Raw genomic sequence first — 12351 nt, 5'->3', positions numbered from 1 at the left:
CAATTCTTAGTATGAAAAACTTATTTGTTTTATGAGATAGCATAACTGAACTTATAGCATATGCATTTAAGTTAGTCATATATATCCTTACAAAAGTTGGTTCAAATCGGTCCACTATATCATATAGCTGTAATAGGACCGATCGGACGAAAATCAAGTCTTAGTATGAAGCACTTTTTTATTTTATATATATCATAACCAAACTTATAGAATATGCATTTAAGTTAACTAAATAATTTTTTAATTATTTTTCATTCTTAGTTTTTGCCATAGTAAATACGGGGTCTCAGACAGTCGAGTATGCTCGACTGTAGCACCGGCCCACTAATATTTCCAGATATTGTCTAGGGGTTGTCTTATATATCGTGACCAAAGTTGGTTCAGTTCGGGTTACTATATCATGTAGCTGTCATTAACACAAAAAGATGAAAGTGTAATATAGTGATTTTCAAGGGCATCAAATCTTTGGCGTGCTGAACATCATATAAATACCTGGGCAGGGTATCCTACAGTCCGGTATACTAAATACTTTTTAATTTAGTTTATTTTATAGTAAGTACAGGGTCCCCGACAGTGAAGTATGTTTGACTGTAGCACCGCGAGCGAAGCGACCATGTAATATGTATTTGTATTAAATTGAACAACGCGTTGCAACGGTTCTAAACTAAATATTAGATTCATGGGGTAAATAAACGCGAACAGAACCTAAATGGCAATCTATGGCTCGAACCGAAAAACAGAACCTTTTCCAAAATTGATGGATTAGAAATTATCTGACAGTTAATTTGAATTTGACATCAGTTTCTCTGCATTTTACGTCAAAATACCTAGCACTGATGAACTGAGATACAAGCTTGATTCTAAAAAAACGGTCCTATATAATATTAATTAACTTACACAAATGAATTAAAAGTATAATATTTTAAATGTAGGCTTTGTCGAAACGCAGATTTCGGTTTCTGAGCATCATAAATCAACTCAGAATGATATCCATTGTTCGTTCCGGCTGCTCATCACGCTTAATTAGCTGCGCCTGGAAGCTGCACCTGCACAATCGCATTTTCCGCTGCCTGTAGACGTGTATAGACTCCCGGCAAGCTTCACGGCGTAATCGCATTTGGTGTTGTCAAAACTTGTAGTACAAATAAACCACCCTGCCGTTTAGGCCTAGGCCATGGCTAAGCCATCATCATCATCGTCAAGTGGGACAAATTACGGATCAAACATGCAGTCATAGTTGCAGTTGGTTTTGTTTCTTGGGCAGGGTGACCATTTGTCAAGAACGTTGACAATATTACGTTAAAATTAAATAGCGTAATAAAAGGGTGACTTAATTTGTTTTTGCCCCGACAGACGCCACCACTCACGATTACGATACGATTACGGGAGATGAGCTGTGAACACGTGCTTGCTTTCTAATAAAATACTCTCTTATCTGGTTATCATACAAACAAGAGCTACGAAAACAACAACAACAACATCGCGAGTTGCCACTTTTTATGAAGCGCCCTTAATATTGAATTTGTTGCCAACCCCTCAACAAAATGCGGCGACTGTAAAACGGCAATTACGCGTGTCTAATAACGGGACCAGATCTTGTATACAAATATTGAAATGATTTAAGTAGCCGATAATGCCAGAATTGACGCGTGACGCAATTCGTTTGTCTTTATTAACAATTTTAGGAAAATACACTTTTTATACCATTCGTTGACAATTAAAATTTGAACAGTCCCCAAAAGCTCCTATAGCAACAAATAATGTTAAACATGTTAAGTGCTTTTACTTTTATCTCATTATCTCCATCTTATTTGATTGTTTCGAACCTTTGTTCAGTTTATTACAAGAAACAATTTTATTTTATCAATAGGTTTTAATTTTATATTTTGTCTTGATTTTTGAAGACTATAAGATTGATTGTTAAATAAATTTCTTATATTTTTGATAATCGTACTAAGGGTTAGGATTTAATAATGATTTTTTATTTAATGATTTATGGTGAAATATTAAAATAACAAGCAATTTTTCTAATAATTTTTTTTTCCAAGCCGAACCTTCTATTTATAAAGGGTTGCTCCTAAGATAATTTTATTATATTTTTTTATTTTTGTTATACCCGTTACTTAAAAAATAAGTAAAAGGGTATATTGTGTTCGTTGGAATCTATGTAACATTGAGAAGGAGGCATCTCAGACCCCATAAAGTATATATCGAGCACTAAATAACGTAAGCGCCAAAAATCAAATTTTACAGAAGAGAGTATTTTTAGGTAATCTTGTGTCGTGTTTCGTATGTCGCTTGTCGCTTACGTTATAATTGACAGGTCAATATCTTCGTAAATATAACAATACAAATTAAATATTTTGTGTGCAGATGCGGTTGGTAATTATGAACACATTTGCATCAAAAACTAGTGGGCCGGTGCTACAGTCGAGCATACTCGACTGTCGGAGACCCCGTACTTACTATGGCAAAAACTAATAATGGAAAAACTAAAGAATATTTAGTTAGCTTAAATGCATATTCTATCAGATTGGTTACGATGTCTCATAAAACATAAAAGATGTTCATACTAAGACTTGATTTTCGTCCGATCGGTCCTACTACAGCTATATGATATAGTGGTCCGATTTAAACCAACTTTGGACAGGATATATAAAACCAAGTTTTATGCATATTGTATCAGTTTGGTTACGATATCTCATTAAACAAGAGTTTTTCATAAAAAAACATGATTTTCGACCGATTGTTCATATGGGCGCTATATGATATAGTCGTCCGATTCAAACAAGAAACAAATTGAATCTGCCTGCAATAAGAGGAATATTCATACCAAATTTGGTGTCACTAGCTTTTAAATTGCTCTTATAATTTGGATATGAAATTTTCTATGTCGATTTTTAGGCGGTAATGGGGGCGTGGCCAAATTCTGAAACAACCTTGATCTGCTTGCAATATAGAGGAACCTACATACCAAGTTTGGTATGGGTAGTTCTTATAGTCTCTGAGATCTAGGTGTTCATACAGACGGACGGACAGACAGACAGACGGACGGACATTGCTATATCTACTTGGCTATTGATGCTGATCAAGAATATATATGCTTTATAGGGTCTGCCACGCCTCCTTCTGCCTGTTACGCACATATTTATTAAAACATACCCAATAGACCCCTGTACTTTTTTTAAGTACGGAGTATGATAAAATTTTGGAAAAATGGTGCTTACGATATTTATGCAAATAGGGCTCGATATATTCTTGATCAGCAACAACAGCCGAGTCGATATAGCCATGTGTGAGCGCCTAGATATCAGAGACCATAAAATATAGAGATACCAAATTTGACACACAGATTTCTATAAGCCCCACGCAGATAAATTTTGTTCAAATGTAAGCCACGCCCCCTCCGCCCCCACAAATCGCGAAAAACCACCACACACACAGTTTTTAAGATAATACAGATTTTATGGTAACTAACGTTATCTACTATCCCACTGAATCGCATCAAGATCGGACAAGTAGACGTTTTTAAAGTAATAAAAGTAATTTCTTTAAAGTAATTTTATTTATATTAATTATTATTATATTATTAGCCTTTCCTATATTTTTTTTTTAATTTTTAAGATATCTCAGGGCTCTGTAGGAGACTCAAATTTTCGGCGTCCCGATTATATGTAACAGTTACACTCTCCAGTTTTTGCTCCCGTTTGGGTAACACAAAGGAACTGTATTCGAGAGGTTTGGTTCAGGACTGGTATGCGTTCTAGCAAAACAAAACAATGTTTACAAACACAACTACACTGAAAAATATGTCCTAAATTCAAGATTTTGGTCTCAAAACTAAGAATATTGGTCTACAAAATGCGTTGAGAACATATAATTCTTAAGAATTAATTAATCTTGGTCTTAAGAAAGTTTCAAATAAGACCAAGTTCTTGATATAAAAAAGAATGTTCTTAAAATGTAAGTCAACAAACATAAGAAAGATTTTAAAACTTAAATTTTTTTTATTGTTTTTTAATTATGATATTTATAAATTTGTTTTTGGCTTAGTAATTTTATAAATATTACATTCCTAAAACATCTCTTAATTAGTCCCGGGCTTTAGATATAATTGGTGCCACTAATAAAAATCCAATTTTTTTTTGGAAAGTTTCGTCCTTTATAAGTACTGTGTCCAAATTATACCTAAATTGAATTATTAGTTTACAAGTAACCGTCACTCAAAATAAGGTCCGTTTTGAAATTTTTATACAATGAAAAAATCTAAATTTTCTTGCATTCAAAAAAAAATTTTTTTATGGAAAAAATACTTTTGAAGCCAAAAAATTGAATTATAAATGTTATTCAGACTTTACTCTGTTAAAAACAACGATTAGTGGTGGTATGATAAGGTTAAACGTTTGCGTACAAACACAAATGATGAAAAACTCTCTAATCGTCTAAACTCGGCAATCGTTCCGGAAAATATAAAATATTTTTTTTGATCGTAAAATGAATTAAAGGAATTAAGTTTCCTTGTAAAGAGCGAGACTCGAACCCGCTCCTCTGGAACACTAGTTTGGCTTTATTTATACTTTCCTAACAATTTTAGATTTTTATTCTCATATTAAGATATTTTAGATTGATATTTTAAGTATTAGTAAATTTTTCTTAAAATGGTCTTATTTTAAGAACAAAATATTAAAGATGAATGTTCTTGCATTTGGAAGGAAGACAATAATTGCAGAAAGAATAAATAGCTCTGATATTGTGTCCAACATTATGATAGTCATGCATTTGGCTTATTGATTAACCGTTATTCATGGCCCAGGAATTAAAATTAATAAACGTTGGCAAAGTCAGAGCAGAATCACAGCAATAACAACAACAACAACCAGTTACAGCCACTTATGCACCTGTATATATTGTATGTAAAAGCATGTATGTACTTACACCAGCAATAACAACCACAAAAATTATAACAATAACAATAACAATAACAACTTTGTGCCTGGGCAATAAAAAATCCCAAGTATCGCACAAAATAAGAGCAATAATATTTAATAAATGTGCACACATACACAGCGCATACAATATGTTTTTATTTTGGTGGTTGAATGCGAAAAACCATAAATAAATATACACACACACAACACACACACACATACATACACCGACACACAGAAAAGCGCATAAAAAGATAAAAACGTGTTGGCATCTCCATCTCCATCTCCATCTCCCTGTATACAGCTGTATAGGTAGGCAGGCTTTCTGTGTACGCGTATGTATGTGTGTGTGTGTGTGTGTGTGTGTGTGTGTGCCATGCCTTTTTGGTTGAATGCTTGAACAAGGCGGGCAGCAGCTAACTTCGCCATCCCTTGCAGCCGCTCATTCCAACCCTGCGAGTGCCCCCACATCATTCTTCATGGCATTTCGGTGAAAAAGAATGCTTTTGATCTTCACAAGCGAATGATTTTTAATATGACTTTTTGCTGATGATGATGATGCTGAGCGGGCGGGGGGACGCTTTTGTTGCTTTTAACTTCAGAATATGTTAACTATATTTATATACGCATCACACAAATACAAGAACATACTCGTACATAAAGTAATCGGACAGTCAATCAGTTCATTTTAATGCAGGTGACGCACAAAAGTATGCAACGTTTCACGTTTTCTTCATTGCAAGATATACATATTAAGCTTAATTAAAAGCCAATGTAATGCAGTTTACAGCAGCCAAATTCAAACGAACTCAACACACACATATTCACACTCACACAGCTGCGAATCACAGCGCCTAAAATTAGGCTAACTCAAAGCGCCACATTTGCGCTTCGAGGCATTTAATGGGCTTAGTTGAAAGCTTGCTTGAATAGTTAGGTAGTTGGGTGGTTGGGTGGTTGGGTGGTTGGGTGGTTGGCGTCACCGCACTGGCATAATGATGGTAATTTGTTGGTTTGGCCAAAAGAGCAAACGGCATCCTTGGAATTTCAATTAATTTCCATAATTTCCAACGCTTTATGAACGAACAAAAGCAAAGCAAACGCGTCGCGATTACGAGGGTGTTTTTTGTTGAGCCGACAAGAAGCCCGAGACCGAGCCCGAACTCGAACCCTAGTCCGACCCGGATACAGAATGCTACTCCCTTAATGTTTCTGTACGTCTGTTTTGTATCTCTGTGTGCTCACATTCCTTAAGACCAATGACTGTTCAAAAGGTGAACGACTATTTTATAAATAATATCTTAGATTATAATAATGTTGGATGTTTACCGGCTGAAAAATATATATGCAAAAAAAAAAAAAACAAAAATACTATTAAAATACTAACGATTACGATACGATTACGGGAGATGAGCTGTGAACACGTGCTTGCTTTCTAATAAAATACTCTCTTATCTGGTTATCATACAAACAAGAGCTACGAAAACAACAACAACAACATCGCGAGTTGCCACTTTTTATGAAGCGCCCTTAATATTGAATTTGTTGCCAACCCCTCAACAAAATGCGGCGACTGTAAAACGGCAATTACGCGTGTCTAATAACGGGACCAGATCTTGTATACAAATATTGAAATGATTTAAGTAGCCGATAATGCCAGAATTGACGCGTGACGCAATTCGTTTGTCTTTTATTAACAATTTTAGGAAAATACACTTTTTATACCATTCGTTGACAATTAAAATTTGAACAGTCCCCAAAAGCTCCTATAGCAACAAATAATGTTAAACATGTTAAGTGCTTTTACTTTTTATCTCATTATCTCCATCTTATTTGATTGTTTCGAACCTTTGTTCAGTTTATTACAAGAAACAATTTTATTTTATCAATAGGTTTTAATTTTATATTTTGTCTTGATTTTTGAAGACTATAAGATTGATTGTTAAATAAATTTCTTATATTTTTGATAATCGTACTAAGGGTTAGGATTTAATAATGATTTTTTATTTAATGATTTATGGTGAAATATTAAAATAACAAGCAATTTTTCTAATAATTTTTTTTTCCAAGCCGAACCTTCTATTTATAAAGGGTTGCTCCTAAGATAATTTTATTATATTTTTTTATTTTTGTTATACCCGTTACTTAAAAAATAAGTAAAAGGGTATATTGTGTTCGTTGGAATCTATGTAACATTGAGAAGGAGGCATCTCAGACCCCATAAAGTATATATCGAGCACTAAATAACGTAAGCGCCAAAAATCAAATTTTACAGAAGAGAGTATTTTTAGGTAATCTTGTGTCGTGTTTCGTATGTCGCTTGTCGCTTACGTTATAATTGACAGGTCAATATCTTCGTAAATATAACAATACAAATTAAATATTTTGTGTGCAGATGCGGTTGGTAATTATGAACACATTTGCATCAAAAACTAGTGGGCCGGTGCTACAGTCGAGCATACTCGACTGTCGGAGACCCCGTACTTACTATGGCAAAACTAATAATGGAAAAACTAAAGAATATTTAGTTAGCTTAAATGCATATTCTATCAGATTGGTTACGATGTCTCATAAAACATAAAAGATGTTCATACTAAGACTTGATTTTCGTCCGATCGGTCCTACTACAGCTATATGATATAGTGGTCCGATTTAAACCAACTTTGGACAGGATATATAAAACCAAGTTTTATGCATATTGTATCAGTTTGGTTACGATATCTCATTAAACAAGAGTTTTTCATAAAAAAACATGATTTTCGACCGATTGTTCATATGGGCGCTATATGATATAGTCGTCCGATTCAAACAAGAAACAAATTGAATCTGCCTGCAATAAGAGGAATATTCATACCAAATTTGGTGTCACTAGCTTTTAAATTGCTCTTATAATTTGGATATGAAATTTTCTATGTCGATTTTAGGCGGTAATGGGGCGTGGCCAAATTCTGAAACAACCTTGATCTGCTTGCAATATAGAGGAACCTACATACCAAGTTTGGTATGGGTAGTTCTTATAGTCTCTGAGATCTAGTGTTCATACAGACGGACGGACAGACAGACAGACGGACGGACATTGCTATATCTACTTGGCTATTGATGCTGATCAAGAATATATATGCTTTATAGGGTCTGCCACGCCTCCTTCTGCCTGTTACGCACATATTTATTAAAACATACCCAATAGACCCCTGTACTTTTTTTAAGTACGGAGTATGATAAAATTTTGGAAAAATGGTGCTTACGATATTTATGCAAATAGGGCTCGATATATTCTTGATCAGCAACAACAGCCGAGTCGATATAGCCATGTGTGAGCGCCTAGATATCAGAGACCATAAAATATAGAGATACCAAATTTGACACACAGATTTCTATAAGCCCCACGCAGATAAATTTTGTTCAAATGTAAGCCACGCCCCTCCGCCCCACAAATCGCGAAAAACCACCACACACACAGTTTTTAAGATAATACAGATTTTATGGTAACTAACGTTATCTACTATCCCACTGAATCGCATCAAGATCGGACAAGTAGACGTTTTTAAAGTAATAAAAGTAATTTCTTTAAAGTAATTTTATTTATATTAATTATTATTATATTATTAGCCTTTCCTATATTTTTTTTTTAATTTTTAAGATATCTCAGGGCTCTGTAGGAGACTCAAATTTTCGGCGTCCGATTATATGTAACAGTTACACTCTCCAGTTTTGCTCCCGTTTGGGTAACACAAAGGAACTGTATTCGAGAGGTTTGGTTCAGGACTGGTATGCGTTCTAGCAAAACAAAACAATGTTTACAAACACAACTACACTGAAAAATATGTCCTAAATTCAAGATTTTGGTCTCAAAACTAAGAATATTGGTCTACAAAATGCGTTGAGAACATATAATTCTTAAGAATTAATTAATCTTGGTCTTAAGAAAGTTTCAAATAAGACCAAGTTCTTGATATAAAAAAGAATGTTCTTAAAATGTAAGTCAACAAACATAAGAAAGATTTTAAAACTTAAATTTTTTTTATTGTTTTTTAATTATGATATTTATAAATTTGTTTTTGGCTTAGTAATTTTATAAATATTACATTCCTAAAACATCTCTTAATTAGTCCCGGGCTTTAGATATAATTGGTGCCACTAATAAAAATCCAATTTTTTTTTGGAAAGTTTCGTCCTTTATAAGTACTGTGTCCAAATTATACCTAAATTGAATTATTAGTTTACAAGTAACCGTCACTCAAAATAAGGTCCGTTTTGAAATTTTTATACAATGAAAAAATCTAAATTTTCTTGCATTCAAAAAAAAATTTTTTTATGGAAAAAATACTTTTGAAGCCAAAAAATTGAATTATAAATGTTATTCAGACTTTACTCTGTTAAAAACAACGATTAGTGGTGGTATGATAAGGTTAAACGTTTGCGTACAAACACAAATGATGAAAAACTCTCTAATCGTCTAAACTCGGCAATCGTTCCGGAAAATATAAAATATTTTTTTTTGATCGTAAAATGAATTAAAGGAATTAAGTTTCCTTGTAAAGAGCGAGACTCGAACCCGCTCCTCTGGAACACTAGTTTGGCTTTATTTATACTTTCCTAACAATTTTAGATTTTTATTCTCATATTAAGATATTTTAGATTGATATTTTAAGTATTAGTAAATTTTTCTTAAAATGGTCTTATTTTAAGAACAAAATATTAAAGATGAATGTTCTTGCATTTGGAAGGAAGACAATAATTGCAGAAAGAATAAATAGCTCTGATATTGTGTCCAACATTATGATAGTCATGCATTTGGCTTATTGATTAACCGTTATTCATGGCCCAGGAATTAAAATTAATAAACGTTGGCAAAGTCAGAGCAGAATCACAGCAATAACAACAACAACAACCAGTTACAGCCACTTATGCACCTGTATATATTGTATGTAAAAGCATGTATGTACTTACACCAGCAATAACAACCACAAAAATTATAACAATAACAATAACAATAACAACTTTGTGCCTGGGCAATAAAAAATCCCAAGTATCGCACAAAATAAGAGCAATAATATTTAATAAATGTGCACACATACACAGCGCATACAATATGTTTTATTTTGGTGGTTGAATGCGAAAACCATAAATAAATATACACACACACACACACATACATACACCGACACACAGAAAAGCGCATAAAAGATAAAAACGTGTTGGCATCTCCATCTCCATCTCCATCTCCTGTATACAGCTGTATGGTAGGCAGGCTTTCTGTACGCGTATGTATGTGTGTGTGTGTGTGTGTGTGTGTCATGCCTTTTTGGTTGAATGCTTGAACAAGGCGGGCAGCAGCTAACTTCGCCATCCCTTGCAGCCGCTCATTCCAACCCTGCGAGTGCCCCCACATCATTCTTCATGGCATTTCGGTGAAAAAGAATGCTTTTGATCTTCACAAGCGAATGATTTTTAATATGACTTTTTGCTGATGATGATGATGCTGAGCGGGCGGGGGGACGCTTTTGTTGCTTTTAACTTCAGAATATGTTAACTATATTTATATACGCATCACACAAATACAAGAACATACTCGTACATAAAGTAATCGGACAGTCAATCAGTTCATTTTAATGCAGGTGACGCACAAAAGTATGCAACGTTTCACGTTTTCTTCATTGCAAGATATACATATTAAGCAATTAAAGCCAATGTAATGCAGTTTACAGCAGCCAAATTCAAACGAACTCAACACACACATATTCACACTCACACAGCTGCGAATCACAGCGCCTAAAATTAGGCTAACTCAAAGCGCCACATTTGCGCTTCGAGGCATTTAATGGGCTTAGTTGAAAGCTTGCTTGAATAGTTAGGTAGTTGGGTGGTTGGGTGGTTGGGTGGTTGGGTGGTTGGCGTCACCGCACTGGCATAATGATGGTAATTTGTTGGTTTGGCCAAAAGAGCAAACGGCATCCTTGGAATTTCAATTAATTTCCATAATTTCCAACGCTTTATGAACGAACAAAAGCAAAGCAAACGCGTCGCGATTACGAGGTGTTTTTTTGTTGAGCCGACAAGAAGCCCGAGACCGAGCCCGAACTCGAACCCTAGTCCGACCCGGATACAGAATGCTACTCCCTTAATGTTTCTGTACGTCTGTTTTGTATCTCTGTGTGCTCACATTCCTTAAGACCAATGACTGTTCAAAAGGTGAACGACTATTTTATAAATAATATCTTAGATTATAATAATGTTGGATGTTTACCGGCTGAAAAATATATATGCAAAAAAAAAAAAACAAAAATACTATTAAAATACTAATGAATGATAGAATTATTTTAATTGCAAGTTAAGCAAATAATTATATAGGAACATTTTCTATTGTTTTTGACAACTTTATCTATTTTTATATAATTAATTAATCGACGATTATCTACAGTTGTAATTAGTGCCACAACCAAAACGACATTTTATTTTTAATGAACAAAAAACCCATACATATTAATTGTCTGAAATAGAGATTGTTTGGATTCTTTGGCATCTGGAAATATTTGAAAGCTTTTAGAAACGCCAAACTAGGACTATTTTTTTTTTGTATCTCGTTTATTTTTATTAATCATAGATCTTTGAATTAAAGTTTGATGCAACAGCTTCCTAGTTTGTAAAGTTTAAGCTGTTATTGACAATCAGAAACTCATTCTTAGACACGCACCTCTAGAAATTATTTATCAATTAATAAATGTTTGAATTACAAAAATTATGTTTGTATCTGGAGGAATTGAAATATAACTTGTGTGGCTCCGAACAGCTGAATTTCAGTAAGTTAATTTACCCTGTAATAGTAAGAATTGGTTGACTAATATAACTTTGGAGTAGTGTAAGCAATCACTGTGCACAGCACGCTATAGACGAGCTATATACCGATCGAAAAATATAGTCTTAACTAACATAATTGCATAATTGAGGCCTGATTTCAATTATTATTGCCAAACATACGCGCCAAATAATACCTCAATAATCCCGATGCGACTATTTGCTTAAAAGATAATTAAATTGAACATTTTTAGTGACATTCCTAAAATGAGATAAAAAGTAAAGCCAGTTTAGCAGAAACTCGCTAAAAAAAACCGCTAAAATTGACACCGCTACAGTTTCCAAAACACAAAAGCTACAGATGTGTTCTATACTATAATAAATCTATATTATTTTTATTCATATGTGTATAAAATTTAATATCGCTCGTCACAAAATTGGATATCAGAAATTTTGGGGCATGGAAAGACTTTCGTCACTAGACTTTTACCACGTAAAGAGATTTTTTGAAAAGATGTTGATATTATATCTATATTTCTTTTGAATCCTTTTTTCTTATGAGCATTAAATTTAATATCGTTCATCACAAAATTGGCGTTCCGAAATTTTGTGGCATGCTTGTTTTGTA

The sequence above is a fragment of the Drosophila innubila genome (genome assembly GCF_004354385.1).
Source record: "Drosophila innubila isolate TH190305 chromosome 2L unlocalized genomic scaffold, UK_Dinn_1.0 5_B_2L, whole genome shotgun sequence".
In the NCBI taxonomy this organism is placed as follows: Eukaryota; Metazoa; Arthropoda; class Insecta; order Diptera; family Drosophilidae; genus Drosophila; species Drosophila innubila.
The sequence above is the reverse complement of the archived record's forward strand: the minus strand, read 5'-3'. Positions refer to the sequence as shown.